Source organism: Diabrotica undecimpunctata, chromosome 6 (genome assembly GCF_040954645.1).
Source record: "Diabrotica undecimpunctata isolate CICGRU chromosome 6, icDiaUnde3, whole genome shotgun sequence".
Lineage (NCBI taxonomy): Eukaryota > Metazoa > Arthropoda > Insecta > Coleoptera > Chrysomelidae > Diabrotica > Diabrotica undecimpunctata.
In genome coordinates, this window is record NC_092808.1 from 26,182,404 (window position 1) to 26,202,332 (window position 19,929).

The window sequence follows — 19,929 nt, forward strand, 5'->3', positions numbered from 1 at the left end:
TAGACAAGGAAAGAGAGGGGACGCGTAATCGTATGGAATGGACTTTAGATATTCGTCTTTTGTGAGTGGTTCACTTTCTTACTGTGGCGCACCCAGGGGGGTTTTGGGGGTTAAACCCCCCCCTCCAGGGCATATTAAGTAAACAATATATAAAGAATAGTAGGAAAATTTAACTTGTCTTTCACAGACAATACAAAAAATCCAAAACGCTGATTGAATAATTAAATTACCACTTTAAATATGTAGAACACAATAAATATTATATAAATACGCAATAATTAATAATATTTTTCATTATATTTAGATATAGATACCTAATATTAGGCTTATAAAAAATTAGACAGAACTAGTCTGTCGAACGAGGTTGTGTTCCCCTGCATGTGTTAGCAGTAGAAAAGAAAAGAGACATCTCTATGGGGGAAGAAAGCATTTGACAACAGCTATAAAAAAAGAAAGGGAAAGATCAATGGAAAAATGGCAAGAAGAGTGGAACAACACGGAAGATGTTGCTCAGTGGACAAAGATGCTGATCCCGAGCCTAAGGGACTGGGTAGATTGTCTGTTTTAGGCCGCATCTTCATAGGTTCAGAAAGACAGAAACAGATAAATGCCTATACTGCGAATATTCCGACATTGTTACTCACACAATGCTGGAGTGTAATAGATGTACAGTGAAGAGAAACAGAATGTATAAAGAAATAGGTATGAACCCTGTGACTGTAAGAGATGATCGTGAAGATGACGGGAAAGACGGAGGGATGGAATAGTGTTCACAATTACATCCAAGCAGTCATTAAAAAGAAAGAAGAAGAAGAGAAACACCAACCGGGCTAATGACAGAGATAAGATCTAATTGCTATTTTAATAGGAATAAGTCGCAATTGAAGGTTAAAATAAGTTTATTGACATTTGAATTTTTGATCTTTGATCTTGCACTGATACCTTGTTTATACTCCAACAATTAATATAAAAAAGAATAGCGGTTGGTACAGAAGTACATCAGAAGGCGTATAATACAGTTCCAAGACTTAAATTGTGGCAAGCTTAACAACAACTAGACATAAGTCCATACCTTTTAGGAATAATCACAGAAGTATACAGGGATAACACTACTTACCTAAAATCGGATATAGACTATCAGAGCCAATAAAAGTAACTAAAGGACTAAAACAAGGATGCAGTATGTCACCCTTATTGTTTAATTTATATATTGAGGCAGCCCTCCGAAATTGGAAAACCCACTGCCAGGGAATAAGAATCCCCATAGGAAATGACGTACTGTTCTCCCTGAACTTTGCGGATGACCAAGTCATCCTAGCTCAAGATTTTTATGATCTAGAATTTATGATAAAGCGTCTATAGAGAGAATATTTAAAACGTTTGAAGGGTTGATAGACGAAGACATGGAAATCAAACAATTGAAAAAATTTAAATATTTAGATCCACTCATTGCTAAGAACGGCTTGGGAGAAACCGAAATTAAACACGAATTAATCAGGGACGTAAGATTGTAGGATGTCTGAACTCCTTATGGTGTGATCACCACATTTCCAAATGGAACAAAAAAAGAATAGGGCAAACCATGGTTGAACCAGTTCTTTGTTATGGCTCTGAAGTATGGACAATTAATGCAGACCTGAAGAGAAGATTGTTGACAGTTGAAATGGATTATTTGAGAAGAAGTGCTAGAACATCAAGGCAGGAAAGGAAGACTAACGAATCTATAAGAAATAACATGAATGCTACAGAAACGGTCATTTACAGAATAGAAAGAAGAGTTTCAAAATGGTTTGGACATCAATTGAGAATGCCTGACAAACGTTGGCCCCAAAAACTTTACAAATGGAAGTCCCCTGGAAGAAAAAAAAATAGGTAGACCTCGACGCTCATGAAATGAAGGAATTAGAAGAGCGATGGAATCGACCGGTTTGGAGGAGGAGCATGCCTTGGACCGGGAGGACTCCCGGAGGAGAACGGGAATACAGCGATAGTCGTCTTCAAAATGTATTGTATTTACAAGTTGGATTAACGTTAATAACCTTATTTTAACCTTCAATTGTGGCTTATTCCTATTAAAATAGTAATTACTTTAAAATGCCACAAGATATCTGAATCTTTGGAACTGCTATCTTTAGTACTTTAAATTAAACTAAAACCCAAATTGTAGGGACTCAACATGAAGGTAGCATAAAAAAATTTCAACCCCCCCCCCCACTAAGACAAATTCTGGGTGCGCCACTGTTTTCTTATAAGTAAATTTGAGTACTCTACAGAATCTTGGTGTCCAATTTATAGACAAACGTTAAGGTTATTTATATAGTTAATCGACTCGATCGTCGCAAACAGGAAGTCTTGTGAACTGCCCTCGTAGGCTCGCTGATGGCACTCCTCCGTTATGTGCTTAATAGATTGGACCTCGCTGCAGCTGCATGACGGTGATGGTAGCTTGCCCCATTTGTGCAACATATCAGCACATCCACCAAGTTGAGTTCTGATGCGGTTAAGTATGCACCAGGTCTTACGTGGTAGGTCAAATCCAGGAGGTGTCTCTGTGATACAAGGTATGGGTGTATTTGGTTGAGCTGCCCACCATTCATGGATCCATTTGATGATCATGTAGAATCCTGTGGCTGCGGCTGATTCTGCAATTTGTATTGAAGATTTTCTGGAGCGTAGTCGACTTTTGGTTGCATCTTCTATATAGTTATGAATCGACAGCGCCGTGTTGCAAGGATCTTGTTATATTCTTTGGTAAGCAGATTGAGTCGGCAAAGATGTGGTGGTGGAATGTCGCTCAGCACTGGGATCTAATGTGTTGGTGTAGATTTGACTACTCCAGCGATCATTCTCATGGTTTTATTTAGTTCAATATCTATCTTTGTAACGTGAGCACTGTTGATCCATATTGCCGCGCAGTATTCAGCGCTACGGAATAGACAAGAGCTAAGCCTGAAGACCTGAATGTGAATGCCAATGCCCCCCATGTTTTGACGCAGAGCTTCTAAATGATGTTAGTTCTGGTTTTTAGCTTCTCGGCAACTGTACTTAAATGTTCTCTAAAGCTTAACGTTCTGTCCAAGGCAACGCCTAGAAATTTTTGATGTTTATTGTGGTTGAGTCGTGTATTATCAAAGTGAACGTTAAGGGTTCTTGAGGCCAGATTGTTGTTTAGGTGGAAGCAGGTTACTTCGGCCTTGGAGACAGTGAGACGAAGTCTCTATTTTTGAAAGTAATTTAACATAACCTCTAGGTCTTCCGTAAGAATCTCTTCAGCTTCTTCTAGTTACTTTGTTTGGGTTAATAAAGCCCAGTCATCAGCATAGCCAAACTTTGTTGCTGTTGTCTGCGTGTCTCGGCATGTCTGCGATGTAAAGGCTAAAAAGCAGAGGTCCGAGTACCGAGCCGTGTGGTAGACCATTTTTGAGTTTTCTGTGGGTGCTTACATCGGATCCTATAGTTACTTTAAATACTCTGTCGGTGAGCATATTTTCTATTAATCTAGCTAGATCTTGGCGATGATGGCCGAGGATTTTGCCATATGGTCTCTTATAGATTGTTCACAAGTTTTATTGGAACTAATGATATTACAAACATATACTCAGCTGTGTACTATTACAAACTATTATTACTATTACAAAAACTAATAAAAACCATCACACCTCCACTTGTATATTCAAGAATAATTTTGCATGTTAGTATCTAACCATTCCCCTAGGATATTCTCAGTGCAGTATGATTCTGTAGAGCATCCAGTCTTACTTCCGCCGATATATCAGTTACTGTAATATTTTCAACTGGAGGATAACACTGCTCTTTTACCTTTGCTACGTAATCATAACATGGGTATGCATTGAATCTCCTTTTTTTTGCCTCTTGTTGCACATTCTTATAAGATTGGACAGTAAAATTGTTTGCTATGAAAAAGGCCAAAGCTTCTTCAGGTGTATATGATCTTTATTTTATTTGAACATCTAATTTTTTTTTTGCTTTCTTGTAAGTGGAAGCACGTTTTGGTGAGGATGACGATACGTCTTCCCTCAACACAGCGGTGTTGTTTCTAAAAGAACCGCAACACGGGGTGTTGTTTTGTATTATCAGTTAAAGTATGTATTTGAAAGTGAAAAGGAAGTGCTTAGACGTAGTTTTGACAATATAATTTAAATACCTTTTGTCCACCTAGATTAGTCAAATCGTACAGTGTGGTCCAATAAGCCGATCTCTCGGCTATATATCAGAAACTATTCATGTTATAACTTTAGGAGAAAAAATTCCTTAGTAAAAGTGGCCAAGAGCAATAGCTGGAAATAACTTTTAAGTTTCTAAGTTAACCGCTAGGGGGCGTAACCTGTGAAGAAAACTTTGAAAACCAGTTTTTTGGGAAATATGCCCAATTATACCAAGTGTTAAATAAGTAAACTAGAAAGAGGTCTAAATTCTGCACAAAGTTGTTCAAGTACTTTTTTTATTTTTTCAAATAAAGGGTGAGGGAGAGAGCGGGAAAGTATTTGTGGATAAATACCTATAACTTTGGTTTACATTAACCGATTTTAACGAAATTAGTGTCATTAGAAAGAGTGTGGATGAATTAATTTACATCTACTATAAAATAATTGCATTTAGTTTTAATTGTCATAGGTAGAGGGTACTTTCGAATAGAAAAAATTAAAATTTGTTTTTCTTCAAAATATTTTATTGAAACACTCATTTATTGTAAATTATAATGGTACTGGGTTAAATTATTAACAAAATGGCGTAAACCGCATGTTAATAGCTTTTGTCGAACTCGAGATATGAATAAAAACGTATAAACATAAGTAAGTATAGTATTGACTCACCCTGTATTATAAATTAAATTAAAAAATAAGTCAGTAGGTACTTTCAAAATTTTTTATAGCATAAGAATCTTAATGTTGATACCTATTTTGACCATTGTTATTTCATATGATTAAAAATAGTTTTTTAGAAACTAGGTAGGCTACGACAATGAATTTAACGGGGAGTTCATATTGTTTATTTATTGACAGCAGTCAAAACATTGTTAAGAAGTGTTATATTATAATTCGAATTGAAGATTGCACTTTTTCAATAGATATTAATATTGGTAATATTAGTAATTAATTATCAGTACTAATAATTCGTGATGAGTATATCAAATGCAGAATTGTATGATATGATTGGAGTCTATTTCGAATGTCACCAAAATGCCGCTATTGCCTCACGTATATTCTGTAAGATATCCTGACAGGAGACATTATGGCAAAGAAGTATTTGAAAGAAAGGCAAGAAGATTAAGAGAAACTGATAGCTTTCATCGCCCTTGTTTTAAACGACGTAGTAGAGGTATGACCGAAGATAATTCAATGTTCTTGCTTTAATTCAACAGAATCCATATATAAGTAGTCGGCAAATCTCTATAGAATTAAACATGCCCAAAACTACTGTTCTAAGGATTTTAAAACATCACAGGTTGGTTTTTCATATTATAAAGTGAACGTTTAGGTCAGAAACTTGGAATTCCCTTTAAACTTTAGACTCAACTGTTATTTTAATATTCCGATAAAAACGGCAACACGGGGCTTTTATCCTTTTATCCGTTTCTTAAAAATACTTATGCACGATTTATCTTGTGAAACAATTGCGGATTTTTCAAGATTTTTTGAGTTTTAGTAAATATAGTGGTTTTTTTTTCACCAATATTTGTTGTTCTGTTTTTTAGACTGCATCCTTATCATGTAGTTCTCCACCAAGTTTTACATGAGAGAGATTTTGATGCAAGGCTGGATTACTGCAATTGGATGTTAGGTCTGATAGAAGAACAACCGCATATCATGTCAAAGATTTTGTGGACAGACGAGGCTACGTTTAATAGTGCGGGTGGTGTTAATCTACATAATATGCATTATTGGGCTGAAGAAAATCCGCACTGGATACATGAGGTGCAGATTCAAGGTATATGGAGTCTTAATTTTTTGGTGTGGTATAGTTGATGGAAAGATCGTAGGTCCATATTTCTTAGAACTTTAAATGGCGAAACATATTTGGATTTTCTGGAAAATCAGTTGCCTGTTTTATTGGAAGATATTTCCTTACAAACAAGAAGAGATGTGATATTACAACATGATAAGTGTCCTGCGCACTTTTCCAGACGAATTCGAGATTATTTGTATGCAAGTTATCCAAATAAATGGATTGGAAGGGGAAGTATATTTTCATGGCCAGCTGTATCTCCAGACTTAACATGTCTGGACTTTTATCTGTGGGGAAGATTGAATGACTTAGTGTACCAAACTCGACCACGCGAGACGACATGAAACAGCGCATTATAAACGCAATAAATAGTATATCAACAGCTGAGATTAAAGCAGCTGTTATGTCTACGCGCGAAAGATTACATCTTTGTGTGGACAACGATGGAAAACAATTTGAACATTTAATTGGACATTAAGTTTTAATGATCGAGATATTTGTATGATCTTTCACATATTTAATTTTAAGTTATAATAAAGGGTGAGTCAATACTATACTTACTTATGTTTATGCGTTTTTATTCATTCGACAAAAGCTATCAACATGCGGTTTGAGCCATTTTGTTACGAATTTAATCGAGTTCCATTATAATTTACAATAAATAGGTGATTCCATTAAACATTTTGAAGAAAAACAAATTTTAATTTTTTCTATTAGAAAGCCCTCTACCCACGACAATTAAAACTAAATGCAATTGTTTTATAGTAGATGTAAATTAAATCATCCACACTCTTTCTAATAATACTAATTTCGTTAAAATCGGTTGATCCAAACCAAAGTTATAGGTATTTATCCACAAATACTTTCCCACTCTCCCCCACCCTTTATTTGAAAAAATAAAAAAAAAGTACTTGAACAACTTTGTGCGGAATTTAGGCCTCTTTCTAGTTTACTTATTTAACACTTGGTATAATTGGGAATATTTCACAAAAAACTGGTTTTCAAATTTTTCTTCTCTGGTTACGCCCCCTAGCAGTTAACCCAGAAACTTGAAAGTTATTTCCAGCGATTTCTCTTGACCACTTTTACTAAGGAATTTTTTCTCCTAAAGTTATAACATGAATAGTTTCTGATATATAGCCGAGAGATCGGCTTATTGGACCACCCGGTACAATGTGGAACGGTTTGAGGATATGGTGATCTCGCGTAGAAGTGATGTACACTGGCCACCGAGATCACTATGTCACAAATTGAAAAAACTTTTATCAGCTATCATCTAAGAGATTAAGGGTATCTATAGAAGGGACTATGTTACAAATTTCTGTAAGGTAGCAAAAACCAAATTAGGATATAATAAAAAACAAAAATTGGATACTGTAGTCGGTAGAATTTCTTAATTAAAATGGAACTGGAGGATACATATAACAGTACAGGTGAATGAGAGATAGACAAGAAAAATTGATCATTGCTGACCACGAACACAACAAAGGAAAATTGTGTAGACATTGGTGCCAACCACCAAAGCACAAACAAAATTCGAACGTCAAAGGAAATATCTGGATTCAGAAGTAAATGGAAACAGGCCCATAAAAATAGGATATTAATGATACACATCGTAAAATTGTGTTAACATTCTTCCGAGTGTGGCAAATATACAATTTTATTTAGCCAGAACGTCTGTAATAAAATTATAATACATTTTATACATTAATATCTCAATTATTCTCGTATTAGTGAATAGGTGATAAAAATGTGTAATTAGAACAAGAACGGTATGTCAGAAATTCAAATAATTTTAGTCGGTCCTTTAGAAAAAACAACTTTCACGTTCACCGCAGTGCGCCAGTGATTTATGTAATCTATTGCAAATTGACAAAGACGAAAAAGGAACTCGTTTTAAAAAAGCATCTGCGAGTGTTATGTCATCCGTCGTCTATATTTGTGAGGAAACTATAATAATCGATTACAGGTGAGGCAACTGTTATTTTATTTTAGAACTTGTGTGAACATCTATATATAGAAATTAGGTTTTATATAAAACATTTTTCATACAAAAAAATATGATAATATTTTGTTAATAAAAAATCCATAAGGAATAGCAGGAAAGAGGGGATTTGGGTAGAAAATAAAACATAGGAGAAGCATTAAATAATTGAATAAAATGTGTATTAAGAAAAGGGTTAAATAGGCGGTACTGTAGACTAGCGCGAAGCTTTATATTCATACTAAATATAAGCTAATAAAATCAATCATTAATAAAGGGAATAGGCCGCAATAAAGAATTGACTAAAGGTAAAGCACTAGTTACAATTGTTTATAGATAATGAAATTTAACAGTCGGTCAAAGTCATTTAGTTCATATATTAGAAATTACACTCACAGTTTCTTCTTCTTAAAGTGCCCTCTCCTCAATGGAGGTTGGCTACTACAATTTTAAAATCTTCTCTATCTTCAGCTGTTCTTATTAGCTGTTCAAAATTTAGCCCTGTCCATTGTCGGATGTTTCTGAGCCACGATAGTCTTTTCCTTCCTAGGCCTCTCTTTCCCTCGATTTTTCCTTTCACTATAAGTTGGGCATATTGGTACTTATTATTTCTCAGTATGTGGCCTAGGTATGATGTTTTTCTAACTTTTACTGTGTTACACAGTTAATGATGGTAATTAACACAATATTATGTTATCAAATACCCGTTTTGTTATATTGACTCGCCAAAGAACTTTACACCAATTACAAATATTAGATTAATATTTATAATAAATTGGATAAATTATATACAATAATTAAAAATATTACAAATATCGATTTTTATTATTGGTCTAATTGCAAATAAAAATGACACATTTTTAAAAAATACACAACATTTTTTAAATAAATTATCAAATATTGGATTTAATTCAAATAATACTTTAGTAAGTTTTGACATAAATAGTTTATTTACGAATGTGCCATTAGATAAGACATTAAATATAGTCAAGACGAAATTAGAGAGTGATGATACGTTGGCAACTAGAACAAGACTAAATATATCAGCTATAATGGAGTTAATAACATTATGTACTGATAATACATATTTTCAACTAAATAATGAATTCTATAAACAAAGTTTTGGTCTAGCAATGGGCTCTAGTTTATCTCCATTATTAGCCGATATATTTATGGAAGATTTTGAAACAAATATTATTTCTAAACAAAATTTAAAACCCTCAGTATGGTAGAGATATGTAGATGATGTATTCTCAACATGGCCTCATGGATCAGAGTTGTTGGACATATTCCTAAATGATATAAACGATAAAGAAAAGACAATAACATTTACCATGGAAAAGGAATATAATAACACATTACCTTTTCTGGATGTTTTAATCTCTAAGAACGATACTGGATACGAAACTCACGAAACCAACACACACCAACAGATATTTAAATTTCAAATCAAATCACAATATTAATATTAAAAAGGGAATCATTAAATCCTTATACGATAGAGCCAAAATTACTTATTCTAACGAAAATTCGTTCTTGGAGGAAAAACATTTGTTAACATCTGTTTTATTAAAAAATGATTATTATCCTTTATCGTTTATAAATAAGGAATTTTCAACCATCGATCGAATAGAACAAAACAACTTAGAACGAGATCCTACAGCATATACAAGGAATAATACGAGGAAAATATCAATACCATGCATAAAAGGATTATCGGAAAAGCTTAAAAGAATAGGAAATAAATTCAACATTCAAAACAACAAACACGTTGAGATCTATTTTGTCCAAAACAAAACCTAACAATGAACAAGAAAGGACAAGGAATTGCATTTATAAAATACCTTGTGAATGCGATCAGTTTTATTTAGGTGAAACATCAAGACCATTAAATGTTAGAATAAGTGAACATCAATCCTATATTAAAAATAGAGAATTTGATTGATCTCAAATATGTAAACACGCATGGGATAATGAACATAGGGTTCAATGGAATGATTCAAATATAGTCCTAAAAGAAACGGATGGTAAAAAGAGAAAAATCAAAGAAGCGGCTCTAATTATGCTAAATGAGACCAATTGTGTCGCGAATTGCTCGGCAGAATGTAGTAGGATCTGGTTACCCATATTGAAAGAGGAAGTTATTAAAAGGAAAATACCAGTATTGGTAAGTCAGTAACATATAGAGAATACATCATTTATGTTTTTTAAATAACAAACATATAAAATCGGAATTTGGTGTTTATTGCAGGTAAACTAAATGCACGATCAAATACTTACCATGTCGGGATATTATTATGAGGTTTTTTTCTGGTTTTCCCTCATAATTTACTATGGAATCACTAACGGGAGAATTTTACTGTCAGCATGGCATGTATTTGTCTTTTTAAAGACGAATTACATGTTATGATCTTTTCTGACCGATATTCTCGAGTTAAAGTTGATTTCATGTAATCGAATGAACTATCTTATAAGTAAAGTCGTCCCAGGAACGCAACTCAACAATATTGGCAATATCATTTTAAAGTCGTCTACTTTAAAATGTATAATGTATGTCTGAATTGTCAATATAGATGAGTCAGATAAAATTAAATTATTAGAAGAATTTTTCACTAAGTAACGAAAAACAAAATTTGTTTAATTTACTAATGTTTGTATTTTGAGAACGATTTCCGAAGTGTAAATCAATTAAACCGGGTTAATTTTTCTATTTACACCAGATAAAATTTCACTGAACAGCACTGGTTCCGTTTAAACCATGACTGATTCCGTCTGCGCGAACGAGATGCGCGTACTTATCTTGACAAGCAGAGTGGGCATTCTGATTGTTATTTATTCTGTGACTATAGGTTGTCATTATGAAATCGGGCGTTAATGTCGCTCCAAAATATTGATATTATATGCAATTATTATTGTATTTACAGTGGATATGATAGTTGGTTGAAGAGATATTTTATGATTTATTTTCTGGAATCCAGTTTTTATTATTACATCCATATTAATAGTAATACTGGAATTTAATAATTAATTTTATTTAAAATTAATGGGAAAACCCCGTAGTTGGCTGTATACCATCGTTTAAAAAAAACACAGAAGTTAAAACAGTTCACACTTGTATTGTGGTATAAAAAACATAGTTAAAACTTTATAAAAAGTGTCGTCAAAATTTAAGTAGTAGTATAACGTTTTCGATCTGAACAGATCATCCTCAGTGCCTTGTGTAATTGTAGCTAACAATAAAGTTATATGTGAGACCTCCTATACCTATGGGTTTACATCATTCCAAATGTTACATTTTGATTATGTTGTGACTCTAGGTCGATGACAATGGATAAATTTTAATTACTTTAGGGACTACGTGTCTCCCTGCTCGATTTTTAACGCGTGGTACTTGTCAGTTAAAACGACACAGACCTGGGTCAGGGTCTGACCCAGGCCCTCAAGACCCATAACCCCCCCTGACAAAAATTTCTAGATCCGCCACTGTAGGATCACTCAATGCGAAGCAATATATAAAAAACAAATTAAATCCATGGGGTATAAAAATCTTTGCAATCTGCGGTGCAAGTGGGCAGATGTTCAATTTTATTATATTATAGTTTATCAGGGAGCTAAAACGAAATTGGATCAAATACAAATGACAGTTTTTGGACAAGGCGCAGATGTCATTTTGAAGCTGTTTGATCGCATCACAGAGTATAACTCTAGGTACCGGTTCTTACAAATTCTGCGCTAAACAAATATCTTTGCCGTTTGTACTGCACGGCAAAATAGATGCAGTAGCCCTAGCTTCTCTGCTGATAAAATAATGAAAAACTATAGACGTAATACTACAGAAGAAATAATCGGCAACGATGGAGAGGTTACCATGACAAAGTGGTTACAACAAACCTGCAATAATGGCATCGAATTATATAGAAATTGGGATAATCAACAAGTGTAAACGATGGGACAAAACAAACAAGACCTATATACACTCAGGTGCAAAAAAATCGATCCACTCCTTATTTCTTATTTATTTGAAGTTGTATAATTTTAGAGACATTAAATTACGTATGTAAATTTAGGTGTACCCTCGTATACGAGAAATAAAATAATATTTTTAATATTGCTTTTTATATTTTTCTTAAAACAAATTGGTATTTCAGGTTTTTGTCAAAAAGGGTCTGAAGCAAGTAGATAGTTATTGAATGTTGTTTTTAATTCAACAACCATACTAGTGTAGTGATTTTATTTTCAAAACGTGTTATATTTTTATTTAATTATCCTTCCTAAATGTCTCTAACTCCAACAGATGCTGCAAGGGCGGTGACTTTAGTTCAAGATGGTCGTAGCCAATATTATGCAGCTGAACTGTTGAGTGTTAGTCGATCTTCGGTTCAACGAGCAGTTCGGCGTTTTAGCGACACCGGTAACTTCACAAGAAGACCAGGATCAGGTCGTAGAAGGGTAACATCCAAAAGAGATGATCGATTTCTGGTCTCATCATGTTTGAGAAATCGGCATCTAACTTCAGTTGAACTGGCAAATCGTCTGAGCGAAGTGAGAAATGTGGATGTAAGCAGATGGACAGTTCGTCGACGACTTGCAGAATGTGATTTATTATCCAGAAGGCCAGCCCTATCTCCAATACTATCCATAGAACATCGCAGAGCTCGCCTTGCTTTTGCAAGAGAACATGAAAACTGGAGTGATGCAGATTGAAGCAATGTATTGTTCTCAGATGAGTCCATATTTTGTCTAAGGTCACCACGGCCGAGAAAGGGTTTGGAGAAGACACGGAGAGCAATATTTTCAATGTAATATTGCGAAAAGAATAAGTTATCAGGGGGGCTCTGTTATGGTTTGGGCTGGTATCAGGTCAGAAGCCCATACTGATTTAGTTATTGTAGATAGAGGTTCTATGACTGCTGCAAGATACATAACAAGTATTTTAGATCAGCATGTGGTACCTTTGGCTCCTTTCATTGGACCTAATTTTATTTTTATGGACGACAACGCGCGTCCTCACCGTGCTAGAATCGTAAACCAATATATAGAGGAGGTGGGAATTGTCCGTATGAACTGTCCAGCTTGCAGTCCCGATCTCAATCCCATAGAACATCTATGGGATATGATGGGAAGACGTCTTCGAGCACGAGTACCCCGTCCAAACAACTTGGCTGAACTTACAGCGGCTCTTCAAGAAATATGGGACCAATTGGATCAATTTGATATCCAGAGGTTAATTACCTCAATGCCTAGACGTGTACAGGCTGTTATAAGGGCCCGAGGGGGAAACACGAGATATTGATTTATTATCAATGTTTTTCTTAATTTAAGAAAGTTTTGAATATTCTTGTATTTTTGAGTTTTGGCGTATGTCTCTATAAATAAATGATTTTTTTGGATAATCTGTAAAAATTATTTTAATCTAACATATACTTTTACATATATATCTGATTTAAAACTAATATCTTCAAACGTTTTCTTTTTTTAGCAAATAATACCCATGGATCGATTTTTTTGCACCTGAGTGTAGAAATAAATAAGCCACAGGTAATAAAGGATTACAATTCTCAATTGGAGGTGTTGACAAATTAGTTTCTTATTAACATTGTACAGGACCTTTATTAGGTCACGCAAATGGACGTTGCGAATGCAACAATGCCAGGCTAGAATATAGAAGGCAAGTAACACATTTGCAAATACCAAAGAAAATAATCTTAGATTTGGTGCACATTCGCGCAGAAATTGATGAAGTTTTTATAGCTATAGAAATAACAAAGAAATAAAAAAGATGACGACCGCTTGCGATAATGCCTGAACCAAAAACACCTAAAAGAAAAAACATTGAAATACAACTTTTGAAGAAAGTAAGATTGGACAATATAGGACATTTACCTACTGTTGATAAATCGAAAAATTTTTCGGCTGCTTTTTTTCGTTGCTGACCTAATGATAAAGAAACTTTGTACGTGAAAAAGTACTTTTTTATACTAATAAACACGATTTCAATTAAAATGCGTAAAATATTTTTAAAACATATCATTATGTTATAAAAATTAATATAAATAAATAAATAAATATTCACCTGTTATCTATCACAACTGATTGATCAGCTAGTAATGTATACTTAATACGCACAACTATTTTTGTAGAACCGGTAACCTAGTGGCGAGTTTTTGTGGAAAAGCTTCCACACCACTACTGCATAAAAACGTTAACGCAATAATCGAGAGTGCTATCGAGACTAACAAGAACTGAACTATCATCTTAGATGAAAGTCGACGAGACTCGTAACTAGTAAATAAATTATCAAGGTAGGAAATAACCAAACTTTATCTTTTCCAATCACTTATTGTTTAAGGAATTGCCTTAAAAGATGTCAGGAGGGAATTGTATTGTATTGAAAATTTCAAAAATTCAAAATATTTTAATATTCATACGTTTTACTCGCACATTATCATTGAAACTGCGAAGTGGAAGTGAAAATAATTTTCCTACGACCATTTTAATAAAAGAATCTCTTATTATACCGTTGGATTTCCGACGAGGTTCAACCACGATTTAATCTTTCATACATTTGAGAGGAAAGGAAGAAAAGTAAAATACTTGGAAACTGTGGGGTTTCCCCTTATAACAAAAGTGCATGTTGCCAAGAGAAAATGATGATCAAAAATTGTTTTAACAATTTTTTTCAAACATTGTAAATTTTCAATAAAAAAAGAGAACGACCGCTTTCGATATGCCCAAACCAAAAACACCTAAAAGAAAAAATATTTAAATACAACTTTTGAAGTAAGTACAACGGAAGAGTCGAAAATTCTCCAAGACTCCACCCAAAACAACAGATAACCATGATGAGACAAAAGGGGATAATTTAATAGACATGATCAACAATCTGGCAAGTGACATTAAAAGTAATGAAACAATATAAAGACTTATTGCTGATAACCAGACTTTAACAGAAGAAAATAAAGACCTAAGGAGTTAAATGATGTCAAGGAAACTATTTAATTTATGGAAAAACAAAGAAGAAAAAACAATGTAGTCATGAGTGGACTAGCAATTGAAACATACGATCAAAGCATCTTAAAAGAGGGAATGAGCAACTTCATTAAACACAATTTGAAGATAGATGTTAAAATTAAAAACGCATACAAACTGGGAGAGAAAACCTGTCTGATTGAATTAGCAGAACATGAAGAGAAGGTAAAGGTTATGAAAAATAAATCTAAACTAAGACATGTTGAAGAAGGAAAAGTATACATCAATGATGATACTACGAATAAAGAGAGAGAAATTCAGACAACAATTAGAAAACTTGCGCAAGCAGAAAAAGAGAGAGGAAAGGATGTAAGACTTGGTGGAAATAAAATATGGATCAACAAGGTCGGCTGGAAATGGGACAACAAAGAGAACAAACTAGTCAAAATGGGGACAAAAAACTAGTAAACGAATGTGCTGGAAATACTATGACAAACCATGCAATGCCAATGGACATGAGTAGTTATAGAATAAGTAGTAAAGACAAGGGTAGATCCATAAATAATGACCAAGGACGTGAGCAACGAGAGACAAGAATGGGTAAACCCAAAAAAATGCAGTCAGCAACGAGCTAGAATATAAACTAAAACTACTATGTAAAACTCACACAAGAAAGAGCTTAATGACAAGGCCCACAATAACGGATCAGTGGTAAAGCCCAAAGGATGGACATTAGCAACATGTAATGTCAGATGTCTCAACGGCAAGGAAGTCGAACATGCTGAGGAATTTGAGAAAACTCAAATAGACTTACTGGGTATAACAGAGACCAAAAAGAAGAGAGAAAACACATAGTTTTTGGAAAATGGACACCTCCTCATCACCAGTGGAGTGTCACTTGGCAAAAGGACAAAAGAAGGGGTAGGCTGCCTGATACACAGTGACCTAATAAAGAATATTCAAGATTGGGAATGCATTTCCGAAAGAATTCAAAAGATAAGACTGGTGACTGCGGAACACAAACTAGTCAATATCATCGTTATGTATGGAATAAATGATGATGAAAGAGCAGCTAGCAAAGAACTATTCTGGGATAAGGCCTCAGAAATAATAGACAGCTTAGAAGGCAATACTATAGTACTAGGGGATCTAAATGGTCGAGTGGGTGTAAGAACATACCCAAGATGTATTAGGACCATATGGAGAAGAAATAAAAAATGACAATGGGGAACGTATTATTGATATATGCAGAAAAAATAATTTAATAATAATGAACACATTTTTTAAACACAAAGATGTACATAAATATACAAGAGAAGTCAAAAGTAGAGGCGAAAGATCCATCATAGACTATGTGTTAGTAAATAAATCATCGAGGCAATGCATTAAAGACGTAAGAGTAAAACGAGGAGCTGAAATATATAGTGACCACTATCTAGTTGTAGCCAGAACCAGCTTGGGAGTGCGACAAGAATCAATAACGAAAGAGACCAAGAAAACAAGTAAACCTCATGACACATCCACTATAGAAGTAATCTGGTCACATAAGCTAGCGGACTAGGAGAGAGCAAACAAGTTTGAAAACTACGTTAAAAACTACCTAACAGAGCACGCTGAACATGACTGTGACTTAGACCAAAATTGGCAAATACTGAAAGAAGCACTCCTAAACGGTGGTAAACAAGCATGCAGAATAATAAGAAATAAAAGAAGCAAAAAGTGTACAAACTGGTGGAACAATGAAATAAAAGCAGAAGTGAAGTCCAAAAGCTTGGAAAAATTATTTAAGGAACGGAACCGCAGACAACTACCAAGTATACAAATTGCAAAGAATCAAAGTCAAAGATATGGTACTAGCAGCGAAACGGAAAAGTTGAGAAGAATTCGGAAACAAGATGGAAGAAGACTACCACTCTAACGAAAAGTTATTCTTTAAAACCCTGACGAATTTAAGAACCGAAAAAGCTCCACAAACACCAAAGCAAATAAGGGACAAAGAAGGACACTTACTGCATAACAATGACCACATCCTAGAAAGATGGAAGCAATATTTCGAGGATCTACTGAATATCCAAAACGATGTAGACATTATCACAGATGACAAATTCAAATTCAAGACGAAATAACTATAGCAGAAACGAAAGAAATCATACAAAAGCTTAAGCAAAGTAAGGCCGCTGGATTTGATAAAATCTCAGCAGAAATGCTTAAAAACAGGGACGACAAGGGCATTGAACTGCTAACAAAAGTATGTAATAGGGCATGGAGTGAGAGCCAAATACCAAAAGATTGGGAAGTGGGAGTTATTCTACCCATTTTCAAAAAGGGAGACAGACGCGAATGTAGTAACTACAGAGGAATAACACTACTGAGCATCCCATCCAAAGTATATGAGAGAATACTAGAAAAACGTCTTTTACAAGAAATTGATTCTAAAATGGAATAATCACAGAGTAGATTTAGAAAAGGCAGAAGTATCCAAGATCAAACTTTTACTATCAAGAAACTAATACAAAACGCACGGAACTTAAGCATTGAGTTATACGAAGCCTTTATAGACTTAGAAAAGGCATTTGATAGTACTCCAAGGAAGGTGACTGACATATGTTTAAAAAAGAAAGGTGTCAAAATCTAACTCAGACAAGCCATTATGAGTATATATAGACATACATAACAGAATCAGAACCGATAATATGGAATCCGAAGAGTTCATAGTAAATGAGGGTCTACGTCAAGGAGGAGTCCTAGGCCCCATACTGTTTAACATTGTCTTGGATGACATAATTAAAGAAACTAGAGCAGAAACATTGAAATATATACCGACCATAGAAATCTAGAAACAGTGTGGATCTCAGAGTGTGCATACGCAGACAATCTAATGATATTTGGGATAAATGAAGAAGCACTCAATCGAAATTTACAAGTATGGAACGCTGCACTAATTAAACGAAATTTGAGGATCAATAATGAGAAGACGAAAGTAATGGTATGTGGAAAAATAGAAAACAAACGAAGATAAAAAATAGAAAACAAACGAAGATAACACTTAACGGAAATACACTTGAACAAGTCGATACTTACAAATACTTGGGAGTACAAATAGAGAACAGAGGAACTGAAGAAACTGAAATAAGTTCCAGAATAGAAAGTGCTGCTCGGATGTACCACGCAATTAAAAGTACGTTTTTGTCGAAAAAATAAGTATCCCAAAAAGCCAAAGTGACCATATACAAGACGGTGTTTGTACCGATTTTAACTTTTGGTAGGGAAAGTTGGACGCTTACTGATAAATTAAAATCGAAAATACAGAACATAGAAATAAAGTTTCTTAGAAGAATAATGGGAATAACCAGGTTAGACAGGATTAGAAATGAGGCAGTCAGAGAACATCTTAAGGTCCAACCAATTATTAAGAAAATTAAAGAGACCCAACCGAGATGGTATGAACACATGGTTATAATGAATCAAGAAAGACCAGTTAAAAAAGTATGGGAAGCCAGAAGATACCAAGGGGCAGGCCAATGAAGACATGGGATGATAATGTAACCACAATCCTAGAGACACGAGGAATCAGCAAAGAACAAGCAAGAAACCAAGCAAAGAATAAGAAGCAATAGAGAAAAATTGTACATGCAACTAACTAAAGACATTACACCCTACACCTTAGGGTAAATGGGTTTAGGATTATATATATATATATATATATATATATATATATATATATATATATATATATATATATATATATATATATATATATATATATATATATATATATATATATATATATATATATATATATATATATATATTAAGTTTCCGTGTGCCATAGAAACCGATAAATATTGAAAGTTTTTTCAACGCGCTCGAAATTTGGAGATTCATAAAATTTAGAACTTTGTTTATAATATGTTCAATTTTCAACTCTTTATGTTCATAAATAATGGAAATATGATTTTAAGAAAAAAAATTGCCTCTCGGTTCCTGTTTGTCATAGGTTTTTTTTAATAATGCGTTTTTTCACGTTTTTTTTTTCAATAAAGTTATTATAAATGTTTATAAGTTATTAAATTAAAAATAAGTCAAAAAATAAAATAAATAACTTGCAAATTAAAAAACTTTTTAAGATCTACAAGTTTTATTTAAACCGTTTTTCTCTAAACCACATAAGAAAATATTTTATAGGCAAAAAATGTTTTTTTCACTTTTTATGATGGTTTAAAAAAAAACAGCAAAATCAGATGTACGTCTTTAAGGATTTGTCATCAGCTATCCCTCACATACCTTTTAGAACTTTTAAAAACCTCTATACTATAATTTTTAAGCTGTTTTTGTTTTCATTGCTGGCCTAATGGTAAAGAAATTTGTACGCGAAAAAGTACTTTTTTATACTTTTAAACCCGTTGTCAATTAAAATGCGCAAAATATTTTTAAAATATAACCTTATGTTATAAAAGTTAATATAAATGAATGAATAAATATTCACCTGTTATCTATCACAACTGATTGATCAGCTAGTAATGTATACTTAATATGCACAACTATTTTTGTAGAACCGGTAACCTAGTGGCAAGTTTTTGTGGAAAACCTTCCACACCACTACTGCATAAAAACGTTAACGCAATAATCGAGAGTGCTAACGAGACTGACAAGAACTGAACTATAACCTTAGATGAAAGTCGACGAGACTCGTAACTAGTAAATAAATTATCAAGGTAGGAAATGACCAAAACTTTATCTTTTCTAATCACTTATTGTTTAAGGAATTGCCTTAAGAGATGTTGGAAGGGACTTGTATTGTACTTATTGAAAATGATGAATTCAACTTTTAATATTTATACGTTTTACTCGCACAATAACATTGACACTGTGAAGTGGAAGTGAAAATAACTTTCCTACGACCATTTTAATAAAAGAATCTCTTATTAGACCGTCGAATTTCCGGGAAACTGGTGAACTTTTGTCTGTATAGTTTGGGTAGCATGGGCGCAGTGGTTGGGAAGAATATT

The 19,929-nt window shown here is 33.8% G+C and overlaps 1 protein-coding gene across 2 annotated transcripts in view; it reads right to left on the reverse strand.

The window, feature by feature from the left end:
• Window positions 1-19,572, reverse strand: part of LOC140443311 (putative fatty acyl-CoA reductase CG5065) — an 82,610-nt gene extending 63,038 nt beyond the window's left edge. Inside the window, exon 1 of one of the 2 annotated variants that reach the window (XM_072534503.1) lies at window positions 19,407-19,572. The gene's annotated coding sequence lies outside the window, so the exon portion shown is untranslated. Of the gene's footprint in view, window positions 1-14,024; window positions 14,194-19,406 lie in introns of those variants that run through there. The other variant, XM_072534502.1, reaches the window with a different exon arrangement.
• Between the last annotated feature and the right edge of the window lie 357 nt (window positions 19,573-19,929).